The sequence below is a fragment of the Dicentrarchus labrax genome, unplaced genomic scaffold, assembly GCF_905237075.1.
Source record: "Dicentrarchus labrax unplaced genomic scaffold, dlabrax2021, whole genome shotgun sequence".
Classification (NCBI taxonomy): domain Eukaryota; kingdom Metazoa; phylum Chordata; class Actinopteri; family Moronidae; genus Dicentrarchus; species Dicentrarchus labrax.
The window spans coordinates 3455856-3469365 of NW_026136716.1; the positions used below are offsets into that span (position 1 = coordinate 3455856).

Below are 13510 nucleotides of genomic sequence, written 5' to 3' on the forward strand. Positions count from 1 at the left end.
CAGTAAATTAAATACCCAGTAAATTATTAACAACCCACATTTCATAAGATACTTTTTGTTTCTGGTTCATTCAAGGGCGGTCTTTTGTTCGTGTCATGTGCAGATCAAGTTATGTGAAATTTCAGTAAAGAGCATCTTTTATTTCGAATTCAAGCAGAAGTCAAATCTGCAACAGTTTTTTCGGTATTCAAACACTTCTCTGCCATCTTTTACAGCGAGGAAAAAAAACTAGCGGAGTAGCATCAGGCCACACATGCAACTCTCCACTCCCACACCAACACACCCCAACCTCTCCTCCTCTTCCTCCTCCTCCTCCTCTTCCTCCTCCTCGTTTGATTCTTCACTGTGTTCTGTACATGCCAACAAATCCTAATTGCACCCCACACTCTTTTCTTCCCACCGATGCTGCGTGCTTCGTGCCACCAAATTCCTTGTGTGCTAATTAGGCACGCAACCACGGTGGATACACTCCTGACAGGTGCTGCTGGCCTGCCGGGGTCACACACACAAACACACACACACGGCGAGAGACAGAGGGAGAGAGAGAGAGAGAGAGGGAGGGAGGGAGAGAGAGACGCTCGTGCTTGCAGCATTAAAAATAAATGGAGAGAGGAGAATAACGAGAGAGGCAAGACGTGTTAATTTCTATCTTCCATCTGTTATTACATAAGCACTGCCAACAACTACGCATCTCTGGAAGAACGGCGCAAAGAGAAAAAGAGGAGGAGAGGAAGACGGAGAGCTGAAACAGCCATAACTGAAGTCCTCCTGCATGGAAGAAGAATTCCTCGGGGAGGCCGGTGGAGTAGAAATCAGATTGATTGAGCAAATGCAAACTTGAAGATTCATCTGAAGGGTTTGCTTCCAAAACAGTTTGAACACATAACCTGGTGTTCCTTGCTGAAAATGTGGCAAAAAAGCAAGAAAATGTGCCGTCTAAAATGTTTGCTGTTTAAAAAGTTAGGGCCTCCAGAGAGCTGATATCTTCAGAAATGTTCAAAAAGTGAGTTTTTAAACTTTTTCTTGCTCGCAAACATGTTTGTGAAAGAGAGAATCAAAGGCACAAGTAAAGTCGTTCATGGATCAGCAAAAGAAGATAGAAGAGTTTCTATAGAAAGTGTCTTAGAAATGTTAATGTGGTCACTATTGGAAACTTCAGGTAGCTTCAACCACATTTAAAGGCAAAGATGCATAAAAAGCCACAGTTTGAAAGCAGGGGAATAAGCCTGCCCACAGTTTTGGACACCCTAAAGGCATTAATGATGATGAGTGAGAGAAAAAAGTGAGCTTGGTTTTGATCTGATACCTAGAAACACCAAGGTCAGAATCACCAATATTGATACAGATGCTAATGAAAGCTGTAGGAGCCATGTGGCATGATTCATGAGGGGAATTAATCATTAATAGGCTACTTCTAAATACATTTTCTTTATCACAGAGCGATTTCGCTTTCTCGCTGAGCGTCGGATGAGAAGATTGATACCACTTTCTTGTCTGTACTGTACATTTTTAACCTATGGCCAGCAGACTGTTAGCTTAGCAACAAGACTGAAGTGGGAAGTGGATAGCCTGACTCTGTCCAGAGGTATAAAATCAGCGCCTCTGAAGTGTGTAAATGGTACCAGCTAAGACATAAATGAGGATACTGAGGTCTTCATTTTGACATATTGACTTAACGAGTCATTCAGTATTATTTTGGTATCTGCAGAAAAACAAAAATCTTCACAATTTAGACAAGAATGATCAACTCCTGTTATGACTTAGTGATGTTTTCGTAAAGCTCAACATTTTCCACCAGCTCTTTCCCGCTGGATCTGCCCTGTAAAAATAATCCAGTGACAGTGAAGACGTACCGTTTGTCATCTAACAAAAACATTTCCCCGTCTGAGGAACAATGGGACGAGCCGAAAACAAAGAGCTCCGAGGAGTGACGAGCACCTCAAAGGGCCGGTCGGGTCTCCGCTGCATGTTTGGGTTCGGGATCTTTTCCACCAACGAAGCACTGAGGCCAGAGGCGTGTTGATGTCCCGAGGTGGCGCTTGTTTCCTGCCAGCGACGGTGAACGAGGTGCAGCCGACAGGAACTCTGCCTTTTGTTTTTCTGGACGGAAAGACACCAGGAGAGGCTGTGAATGTCTTGCGATGTGTGCAGGGACGGTGCAGATTCTTTCCCAGGGCGGAGGGACGGTACTGTCAAGAGCCTCACTGCCAGAATACACACAAGTCAAGCATAGATCTTTGCAGCATTTCAACACCCCTGCAGTGATATATTTTGGACTGGAGGGAAGCTAAACAGTACAAAAGCCTGTAGCTGCTCTGTCTTTAACCGGCAGTGTGGGAACTCACATTATAATTGTTTGTTCAATTATTTTTCTTGGACGCCGCACCTGCACTTCACCAAGTGAACTCCTGAGACCGGATTGCAATTAAGCCCCGCAGAGCAGCACTGACGCCTGTTTAAACAGCGGGGCGGGAGTCAGATAAATACCTTTTTAGTGCTCAAGGTAACAAGCAAAGGGTGACAGTGAGAAGGCTCGCAGGGAGCAATTTCCTATTTATTTGTCTTCTGATTTGACCTCTCTCTTGACAAGGTTCCAGGGCTTATTACCGTATCTGTCCTGCGCTCTAATCGAGGCCCATTACAAATGTTCAGCAGGCTGGAAGTGCCAGATGTGGGCGAAGGATAAAGGAGGCAGCTAGGCATCCTGACCGGTGTTGACGCCCTCTGAAATGTTTTGTGAGGTTGGAATTTTCACGGATAAGTAGCTCAGATGTTTACAGAAAATTGTAAATTGTGTTTTCTGACCCCCGCTGGCCATTTTAATGAGAATCTTTGCAAAGTGCAGTGCAGAGGTGTGAAGTTGTTTCATAGGAAAGAGACTTTATGCTTTCTGCTTCTGTGAACAAGTCCTGCAAAGCATTAGAAAACCTGGTGTATTTCATGCCAACTGTTATTGTGTGTGGCTTTTATCAGCTATAATATACAGCTATACATTTACAGAGGTTTACTGATGAAACCCTGTGAATTATTCTTGTAGACAAACGTGCCGATTTTAAACTTGCAATGTGTCAATGTGCATTGTTTACATTGGTGTCGCTGTTTGATGCATTTGTGGCACATTAGTACCACCACCTACTGTAGGTCAAAACTCCACTGGGTGCCTTTTAATCTGGTGCTCTGACTCAGATGAAAAGCATATTCATATATTGCCCATTTTTGACATTTTTTGGCCATGATACATCACATTAAAATATTCGACATGCAAAATGATCACTTTCTGGTTGTTTGCATTAAATATTAAATGATTAGTTGATTGCACATTGCTAATGAGAGGATTTGCTGCTTTTGCTGCTAGTTTGGGCGTTTTAGATTGTTGGCCATACTAAATAAGCAATTGGAAGTTTTCACATTGGGCTCTTTTTTTATTATTCTTTCACTCTTTATAGACTAAACGATCATTTGGCTAGTTAAAAAATGAAAGACCGACTATTCTAAGATCAAACTTGGCATTAGTTGCTATCCAAGACGTTTCAGTATATTCTGTTGAGTTAAGGTCTTTGACCTCCTGCATTAACAACTCTCACTTTCCTCTTATTTTGGCGATCAGTCACATCACGGGGGGCGTTTAAACTCTTCCAGTTAAACTCTCTGTCACACTGATGTCTGTTGGTGTCTTTGGGAATGACCATTTACATTCACAGCATATTTACTGTTGGCAGTCAGCTCATTCTGCACATAGATGCCAGTCAGTGTTTTACAGCTCGCCCTGCTTTACACTGACTGTCTTCAGTCACACAGCTATCACCCCAGCCATGCATACCTCCCTCTATGTCTTCCATGCTCACAGCCCGCCATGCATTATTCACAGCCAAATTAAAATACCGGGCTGAGAGTGAGAGTTGCATGTTAAGGCAGCTGAATCGGGGAGGTGCCGTCACAACAGCTGAAAGTGTCTGTCACAGAGTTATAACTTTTTTTTTTTCCCATAGTTCCCCGGCAGTGCAGCTGCCTAAATGAGAGGGATTAAGTTAACTCCCTGCTTAGAGGAAGAGCAGGCCCTGGATTAGGGCACTGGGCATGGACACAGAGAGCATTCAAGCAAGAGCCACAGCTTTTTTAAAAAGAGACGTGGGGGAGAGAGGAGGCAGCGGTGCACAGCCCTCGCAGGGACCTACGGCCGAGTTGCTTGAACAAATACATTGACAAGTGCAACGCCGCACCCGCAACATGGAAAAGTGTGTCGGGGCAAAGAGGGGAAACACTGGCGGACACGCCGACAATCACAAATGCTTTTTTTTCTCTTCCTGCCTCCCTCTTCCACTCCGCTCCCACCCCTCCATCTTCTGTCATGACCTGAAACTCTCTCTCTCCAAGAAGTATCTCCTTTGGTCCAGAGCAGGGAAATAATAACTAGTAACTAAATTAGAAGCATGTTGGAGTGTCGGCAATGTGCTGCACTGCATTTGAGTAGTTCAAGACAACTCCTGCACTTTTACATAATCTTTAGGATCTCAATTTTGGTCAGCCATATTAAAGGTCTTGTATTTGTTGTTTTCTTTGCAAAATAATGGTGATCAGGGAGGTAGCAGTCTGCTTTACCTAAAGAGTTTTTATTAGCAGAAGAGAGTGAACGGGCTTGATGTAAACCTGGATGTCCCAAAGTCATCGTATGCATCACAGCATCCCATTTAGATTTCCAATTTCCCAAAGCTGTTTTAGTCAGAGCTTTTATTGCTTTTTTGTGCTTGTGTACATTGTAAAACTCATCCCTGTCCTACATATACTGAGAAAAGATGATGCAAGAAGTAAATGATCTTCTAAAAGGTGGAAAAATCACTCGGTAAACATGTCGTTTGATAATATTTCTACACTTCTTCTAATACAATTTCACCTGATACAGTAAAATTCAAAGCTCAATGTATGTGCATCCTGTCGTCTGAGGTCTGTACAGCCCTTCACAGAGAGGGGGGGAAAAAACCTGGGAAGGAGTGGAGATGAGAACAGGTGGTGTAACAGTGTGAGAAACACGAAGGAGAAAAACAACAGACACCTGCTCGTGAAACCCAACCTGGTTCCTCCATCACATTCCAGCAGAGTTCAGCTGACTGAGCTGCTCAGACAGCGGCTGGGAAGGATACACTCAATCTCCTACACTGAATTATGCTGCTGACAGTGTGACCATATGAGGGAAATATCAACTGCAAAGACAGATAAAACCCTTTTTTATAATAGTGACCAAATACCTTTTTTTGAAGTGGCATTCAGGCGATCATTGCACACAAAAACCGCCACCTACAGTAAGGCAGAAAACCACACGTATCAGTCAACAACAGTCTTTAAGGTCCCTTTACTCCAGTGACCTTTTATAAAGAAGCATGCTGGATTATGTGTTGTCAGTTACTGTAGAGGTGTGTCAAGGGCAACCATAGATTTACATAGAATTAGATTTAGTGCTGTCCATAAATGTTAGTATGAGATGAGACTGATTTGCATAGAATTGTATTGTTTTGAGACTGAAATATTTAATCTTATATACTGAATTCTCTAATTTTAGAAGATTGTGGTATGTCTCAGATCCTTTTGTAATTCATATTTACTCTTGTAAAATGGTTCTGTAGGTGGTATGAATTTGAATGAATCTGACCTGGGACAAATGTAAGGTAGCAGAGTTAAATGAGCTCTTCCAAATGTAAAATGCTCAACCTGGATATTTGAGTAAATAATTAACCACCCCTGATATTCTCCGCCTTCTTTTCCTGTCTTGTTCTCGCTGCAGGGAGACGAACCAGGCCTCGGTCACGTCAGCTCCGTGACATCGAAGCGACCGCGACACCGCAGCAAACCGGCGATGACGGATGCCTTTTTGTCTTCTGCAGTCAGGCCGCATCGTCTAGCCTGCGGACGATTGTAATCGCACCGACAGGTGACACATCTGTGGAAACCAGAAGATGATGGCGAAGACTACTTGGATCATGTGACCTGCACCTCACATGCCTCCTCCGAGTACAGTAAGTGTCTGAAGAGTTTCACTGTGACATTTAGGAAACAAAAGATTGTTAACTGCCGTAATTTACACAAAAATGCTGCACATTGAAGACGTGTTGAGATTATAATGAAGCCAATTATTTAAAAAATCTTTAAACTGTTAAAAAACGTCAACGCATAATGGTGAAATTAATCATGATACGTGAGCAGAATCACACCGAATAACAAGTGGCTGAGTTTAAGGTGAGATATGTAAAAAAAAGCCACCTCTTCGTGCTAAAAGTAGTGTTTATATTATTATTTTATATTATATATTTAAGACCACAGTACCCATCAGCCCTGTTGCTATCTGTCCCCTCGCCCCCGACATAAACATTTGTCCCTGTCATCCTTTCTCATCCTCCGTAAAGCAATCTGGCAGATTTAGTTATAATCTAAACCATTGCAATGTAAAATGAAGGAGTAAGGCCATTAGAGGGTCTGTTTATTGTGTATCATAGTTCATGTGATAATGCTTCATCCATTCATTCTCTAAACTGCTCAGTGAGGGTAAATAAGACCTAATCAGACATTAATGATCATTTAATCTCATGTTTCTTCAAAACAAGCGGACATATTTTAGAGTGATACAGTACATGTGGACTAAACAACCTAACCAACAGCTTGAATACATCGAGTACACAGCAGAATACACAGCGCAAACTGTGGGTGGCACAAAGAAGGGTGAAAGTTAACTTTTAATTTCTCTTTAAAAGAACAGTACAAAGTTTGTTTAAAAATAACCAGTGTAGTTTTGTATTCCCCACTTCAACAGTAAAACATAAGAAATGTGTTAAGCACAAAGAGTCGTCAGTGTTGTAAAATGCAGAACTGTCACTTTATTATTAAAGCTGTCATCCAGTCTTATTTACATCAAATCTGCTTGGTCGTCATATGAAGCAGATTTGCTTTTGTTCAGTTCATGGCATTTTCTCAGCTTGAGATGCTGTCAGATTAGAGTTTTTTTAACTGTATAGATTAAAAATATTATTATTTAATAATTTAGTTATCATATATTAAAAATCCAACAGTATTGTTTTAAATGCAACTAATAATGGATTATAGAACATTTAAAAATGAATTCAGTATTACCTTCCAGAAATGTTTATAGTCACAGACAGTATATGCTACACATTGAGGTATTAGACAACATATTACACCATATATAGAGTATGTTGATCATATTATTACAATAATCTACACATTCTGTGTAATGATTCAGAATTATTTAATGTTTTCTGGTGGATCCAGTACATACAAACAATATGTATGTTGATTTTCTTTTTTTTCTTTGTTGTAAATTAAACTATTTGCATCAGGACACACTCGAGCTCAATCTGATCTCTGAGGAGATTCTCCCTTGTAGTGATCAATGAAGTATCACATTTTACCGTGTACCTTCATTCAGTCCGACCTAATTATGAGCAGTTGAATTATTCTTTGAACCTTGACGGCAGGGTGCCGCTGTAAAGTGCGCTGTTTGAATCAAATATTTGTATTTTGCTTGACTAACTTCAGACAAACTTTGTAGAGCTCTTCGTCATCTGTGGCCCAATTAGCAAACAAATTTCACAGTGAAAGTGAAAATATATAAATTCTTGTAGGTAGATCATTAGTTGGAAATAAATGAAAACCCCCTCGGTGCTGCGTCCTCACAACCCGACTGTTTCAAAGAGCGCCGGCTTGTTTTGTTCTGTCAAATCCCCTCGTTGTTTGTTAGTCCGGGCGTCCTCGATGGGCGTCTCAGAACCGATTCTTAAATCTTTGCCCCAGCTTCTTGTCTCAACACATCTAAGCAGGCGAAGCTTGTGATAGCCCTTCCCTCTTTTAAAACAGAGAAAAAGCCCCACAGGCCGCAGAACGAGATGCAGCTCGCTTTGAGCCCAGGGGAGGCGGGATCCGGTCCTATTTGTCAGAGCTTTCCATCGTCACTTTTCATCGACGGGCAGGCAGGGAGGCGGCAGGGCGCTCTAATGTACTTGCGCCGTCTTCCTCCCCGCATGAGTGTTTTCTGTTTGGCTGCTGTCACTGAGAAAAGACACATAAGTACTCGCTCTGTATCTTTTCACACACACTTTCTCTCTGAAACACACACTCTGCGGATGGAGCGATGTGCTCTCCAGGGTTGAGAATGTTCCCCTCTCTGTCTTTATCTGCTGGTAAATGTTGACAGACCACTGAACCTTGATGTCGGACTGTGACAGGCTTAGCTGTTTGTAAAGTGTTGGGGTGAGAAAAAAGAGAAACAAAGGGGCCTCTGGTGTGGTGGTTAGCCATCATGGCTGCTCAGCTCGCAGTGAAAGGACCTCTAACACCATCCCTGCTCCGCCACGGAGGCGAGCACTCGGCTGCGCCCGGGTCGGCCGGCTCGCAGACCATTAGGGAAATGGTTGAAGGGTTCTCGTGTTTCAAACCCGGCTGCACCGTTCAAATTAATGAGGGGATTGTCAGCATATCAGAGTTGATGGGTGTGACGAGCGAGGCCCCAGTACTGATCCTAAAAACGCTCGGGACAAAATTTACTTCAGTGAAAAGCTGAAGGGACTGTTGTCTTTGGCCTAGTTTGTGCTGCAGTTGTAAAGTTAAGTTTTCAGTTTTGGATACAGAAAGAAGAATGCATCTTAAAATATTGTACCATCTGACCTACAGACGGAGGGCTCCAACAAAGGATCAAAATGTATTTTCTAGTAGGATTTTGAACAGCTCAGAAATCTTGACATTAACCTAGCTTCCTATTGAGTCACATAGAAATATTTGAAAAGCTGAATATAAATTCAGCTGTCAATTTAATGCTCTGGCCTTTCTAGTGTTAATACTTATAGGGAAACGAAAAAGCAATCAAACTGTAGAATATCACAATAAATGCTGCCATACCTGAGATTGGCTATTTAGGGCAGAAATTCATACCGTATTTTAAAATCTGCCAATACCTTGAGCCTCTTAATGTGTGCAGGTTAGACTATATTACATACAGAAATGTCAAGTACTCAGCATTTGAAACTTTTCTTCTTGTTGATGTTAAAAACTAGGAAAAAAAACATTATTCTCTTGTCTTCTGTGGCCCAATTACCAACCACATATTCCCATTTACAGTGACAGCAATGTTTATATGTATAAATATATCAGTTTATTTTCACCTGATCCGGTAGTATGAACACAGCTATCTCCTCAAACTCGACAATCAAACAAGCTGACAAGGGAAGTCCCTGGGAGCCCTGAATAGGCAGCTTGAGAAGCTCTGGTCTGAGAGAGTAAACCAGGCCTCTTCCAGACGAGCAACATCATCCTGAACTGTGAGAGGCAGCAGGATAAAGCTCACACAGACTCATCAAATCAAATTCAACATGAAACAAGTGTGTTGGAGACTGAGGATCTCATTATTTTCCTTTTTAAAGCAGCTGCAGTTCAGCTGCTGGAAGTGTCACGGGCGCTCACCTCTCCTTGTTTGATATGCTTCCCCTGCATCTCCCCCCCCTTACGACTTCCTTTGGGAGCCGCGTTTGTTGAGCGGTGTTTCCCCTGACGGGCTGGAGCGGGTCACGTCTGAGCGACCCTCCGATGTGTCAGTCCATAAAGGCACAAAGAGACAAAGGTGAGGACAGACAATAAGGTGCGGCGCTGGTGGGGTCTCGACCCGCCGGGGCGCCGTGCTTTGACGGTGACAGCGCTTTCCGCCGAGGATGTCGCCCTGACACATCGGGAGAAACAATGGAGGCCGCGCCGGGAGGATGTAACTAAGCAAATTAAATCGGAGTCATTGAGTTTTCTTTGAATGAAGATGAAAATGTGTCACACACCTCTGTATTGTAGCTCCGTGGCACTGACACGGCCTACAGGGACTACAAGGAGAAAATTGGAATTAAGCTGCTGATGTGAAACTGGAGGACAATTTAAATATGTCCTTGGTGTCCCTTCATGTCGAAGTGCCTTCTAACCAGACCCTGCCTGCTTGAGCTTTTGGTGAAACGTCGAGATGCAGAGATTCCTGCTGAGAAAGTGTTCAGAAGAAACTAATCTTCTAGAACTACCTGTTTAACTCAAACTAAACAGCATTTACAGATGTGTGGACATCTGCCGGACCATTGTAGAAGATATCCTAGTGATTGAGAATCTCATGTGTAGGCTAAAACAGATGGATGAGGGTTTGGTAGGGGAGATAGTTAATATATAAATCAACACAAACTTGTGCGGCATGTGACGTACCGGCTCTTACTTTAAATTCCTCAACTTTCTCCTTCCTTTTAACCTGCTTACTTTTTGTTATATTACTGTTAACTTGTTTATTTTGGCATTGTGTGTATAGTTCGGATCTGCATCTCACACTTAACCTATTTATATTTCGGACATGTGCACGTCATGTATTTTTCTTGTTCGTATTTGCACTAAAGATATTCGCCCTCCTTCCTGCTTTGTATTGCAACTGCTGCACAGCCATTTCCCTCTGGATATATTAAGATCCATCTTATCTTATCCTTCCTCTGTCAGAATCTACTACATGTTGTTTCAGTAGGAAGGAATTAGGAGCACTGCAGTGTGCAGGACGAAGGCAAGTTTAGTGTTTCCCTGTGTGCATTGTACCTTTTCAAGCTATTAAGATGCACCAGTATTTGGACAATATATGTCAAAATAGTAACTGTATGGAGACTATTTTTATGTAAGACAAAAGCTGAGTTAACCCCACTTAAGGTGGTATATGTGTTGATTTACTGAGTGATATTGTCTCCTCTGATCCACACGTACTGAGTGGCCTTTGTTTTCAGCAGTTGTGGGGATAGAAAGGCGGTTCAAAGTTATAAATTGGAGCAGAGGCATGTAACAGAAAGTGGTAGAAAGACGGGGATCTACGGTAGAAGTACCGTGCACTGTATGGCAGCCATTGTTCATTCATATCTTACTATTAGCGATTCTGGCACGCTCTCTTTATCGATGCAGTCACTCAGCCAAGCAACTGATCCTTTATGTGAACTTTTCCTTTGATATTCTGTTTGTTTCTGAGTTTTTAATGTGTACATGTACACATTTCCTGTTCCATGTTCCTGTTTTTTGTCTTCTGATTACAGTCGTACACAGAATAATGTCATTACACCTATTTGCATCCACTTATCAACCACTCCATTGAACAGCATGTCCATGTAAACTGCTGAAAGAAGGCAGACAGGAAGGTCAAATCAGACTCTGTACAAAGGGGTCTCTTGGCCAGCTTAAACCAGTTCAGTTCAGGATTGTTTCAGGTTTTGGGCCGACATCAAGAAAACATCCTCCCAGTAGAAAATGTGCTGTCACGCGTCGGTTATTAAAGCCAGGTGATTAGATTAAATGTGCAGTAATAACTCCTGACCCTGTTTGATCTAAACTCAGCTCTCATGCACTCACAGTGGAAAAACATCCAGGCCTTTAGATAGCTTTCACACCGCTGATTAAACTAAAGCTGAGTTCATCGGTTCTCCTCCACATCCTGAAGGAAGCTGTTTTCTCTCCTTGTCCTCGCACACGTTTCCATGCCTGTCCGCTTGTTTTTCTTTTTTTTGTCTCTTTCTTTCTCTCTCTCTCTCGCTCGCTCCTTTCCCCCTCCATCTCAGGGAATTCACTTCACTTTAATTGTTTGACAGTCTTTTCCTGCCTTTATGCCACGGCCGCAGAAGGTGCCGAGGATTTTTTCCTCCTTTTTTGAGGCATTAATAACATTCCGCTCGACTGATTCCCCGGGGCACAACCTCATTATGGCTTATAGGCAGAAAAAATAAACTGTCTGTACCGCCTGGCAGCTTTTTTCCCTCCTTTTCTTAGAGAAATGAGTAGTTGGTGTAAAGTGCCTGCTTATAAAACAGTCTTCTTGTTGCTAACTAAAACACATGTCCAGGGTGTTATCTGTTTCTGTGACAGAAAGTGACTGGCTGCTGAGAGACGGCTGCTGTTGACGGTAGTCTGCACTGGGTGGCAGCACTGTGGGTGAGATTACAGCGCAGATGGGCAGAAGAGGACTACTTTCAATTGTGGGATTTGAGAGGCAGCATGTTAATATTTTAAAGGGAAGATCTTTAGTGGAGTTGGTGGAAACACTTTCTCTTCCTTATTTAGCATGTATATATAAAACTTTTTTTAAGTTTTAAAAAAACTAACCCTTTTAAAGCTACTATAATGTAGCTGTAAGCATATATAGGAATATTTTAAGTGTTAATCCTTGGAAATAGTGCACTAAAGACTCAAGGTCTACATATTGGGGCTTTCAGCTGCATTTCATGGCCTTCATAAACGAGTGGAGTTTTACTAGTTTTCAGGGAGACTGGAGTAATTATACAAAAGTAAATAATTGATAAATACATACTTGTAGATTCATCTCAATAACAAGTGAGCATATTTAATCTGCTGGAGAAAAGCTAGTAAGTGGACAATGACTACTACTACTAGAATATTATTTTTAGGGATTAACTTTGATATATCGCAATATGTTGCTCAAGTTAAAAAAAAAAAACATTTCAAGATACAACAATGAGCATACAGTTGGTATTTTAAAGTGTGAAACAGGACTAATACATAAATTACCCAAGTTAAAAAAGGGTATTTTATCCAGACTTCTCTCAGATGTAAAGTGAGTCTTCTGTAAAATCAAATCATCCGAGGGTTGAGAAAGCACATCAGTATTTTCATCTCATACAGTTTATTCAAACTGGAAACCGGCCAGTCCTCCGCTGCTGGAGACACAGCAGCCTGGGGTCAAGTGCCTTGCGCAGGGGCAGCCGGGCAGCAGTAGGTTGAGTCAAAGAGTGCGTCCTCATTGACACAGAGCAAGAAATGTGCTGATTTAACACTAGAAAGGCCAAACGAGCGGTCGGCTGACAGCAGCTTTGAATTACAAGTAAACTATTTCAACTTTTAAATCGTCACCTCTCTGACTTTTTGGAGAACCCGCCGACATCCGTTGACCTTCACTGTGACCTTGTTATAAACCTGCATCTTCACAAACTCAAGTTAGAACCACTTTGTTAAACAAGATTCTCCTTGTTTTAGTTTAATAACGTAATGCATTTCTGCACACTATCAGCACTGATGTTATAGAGAATGGACCTTCATCAGGCACCAAACTCTAATTATAAAACTGCATTTTTATACTAGAGCCTCAGGCTGCAACAACCAGTCAAAGAAGGATTCAAATATTCAGTCACCTGGGGTAATTAGACCGTCAATAATCAATAACATTCCTTAAATGAGATCATGTAGGGGAGAGAGGGAGGAAGATTGCACGAGAAGTTCAAATCTCTCACCAGACTGGAAATAATTATCGTAACCTTAAATAAAACAGACGGCACAGAAAATGATTTGACATAACAAAATACATACAAAGACAATGTACGGAGACGAATGTGGACAATCAGTGAAAGAGAAGATGGAGTTTGCTTAGATGTCATAGACATGGTTTAAGTTATCATGTGACCTAGAATGAGTCTCATGATTGTAGGTGGGGAAGATGGTCTGTGTCCAAATATGT

At 41.9% G+C, this 13510-nt stretch overlaps 1 long non-coding RNA gene across 2 annotated transcripts in view; it reads left to right on the forward strand.

Moving 5' to 3' along the window:
- Positions 1-13510, forward strand: part of LOC127378925 (uncharacterized) — a 64556-nt gene that overhangs the window by 12110 nt on the left and 38936 nt on the right. For both annotated transcript variants that reach the window (XR_007888218.1, XR_007888217.1), the window contains one exon: positions 5777-6008. This is a non-coding gene — a long non-coding RNA (uncharacterized LOC127378925). The remainder of the gene's footprint in view (positions 1-5776; positions 6009-13510) is intronic.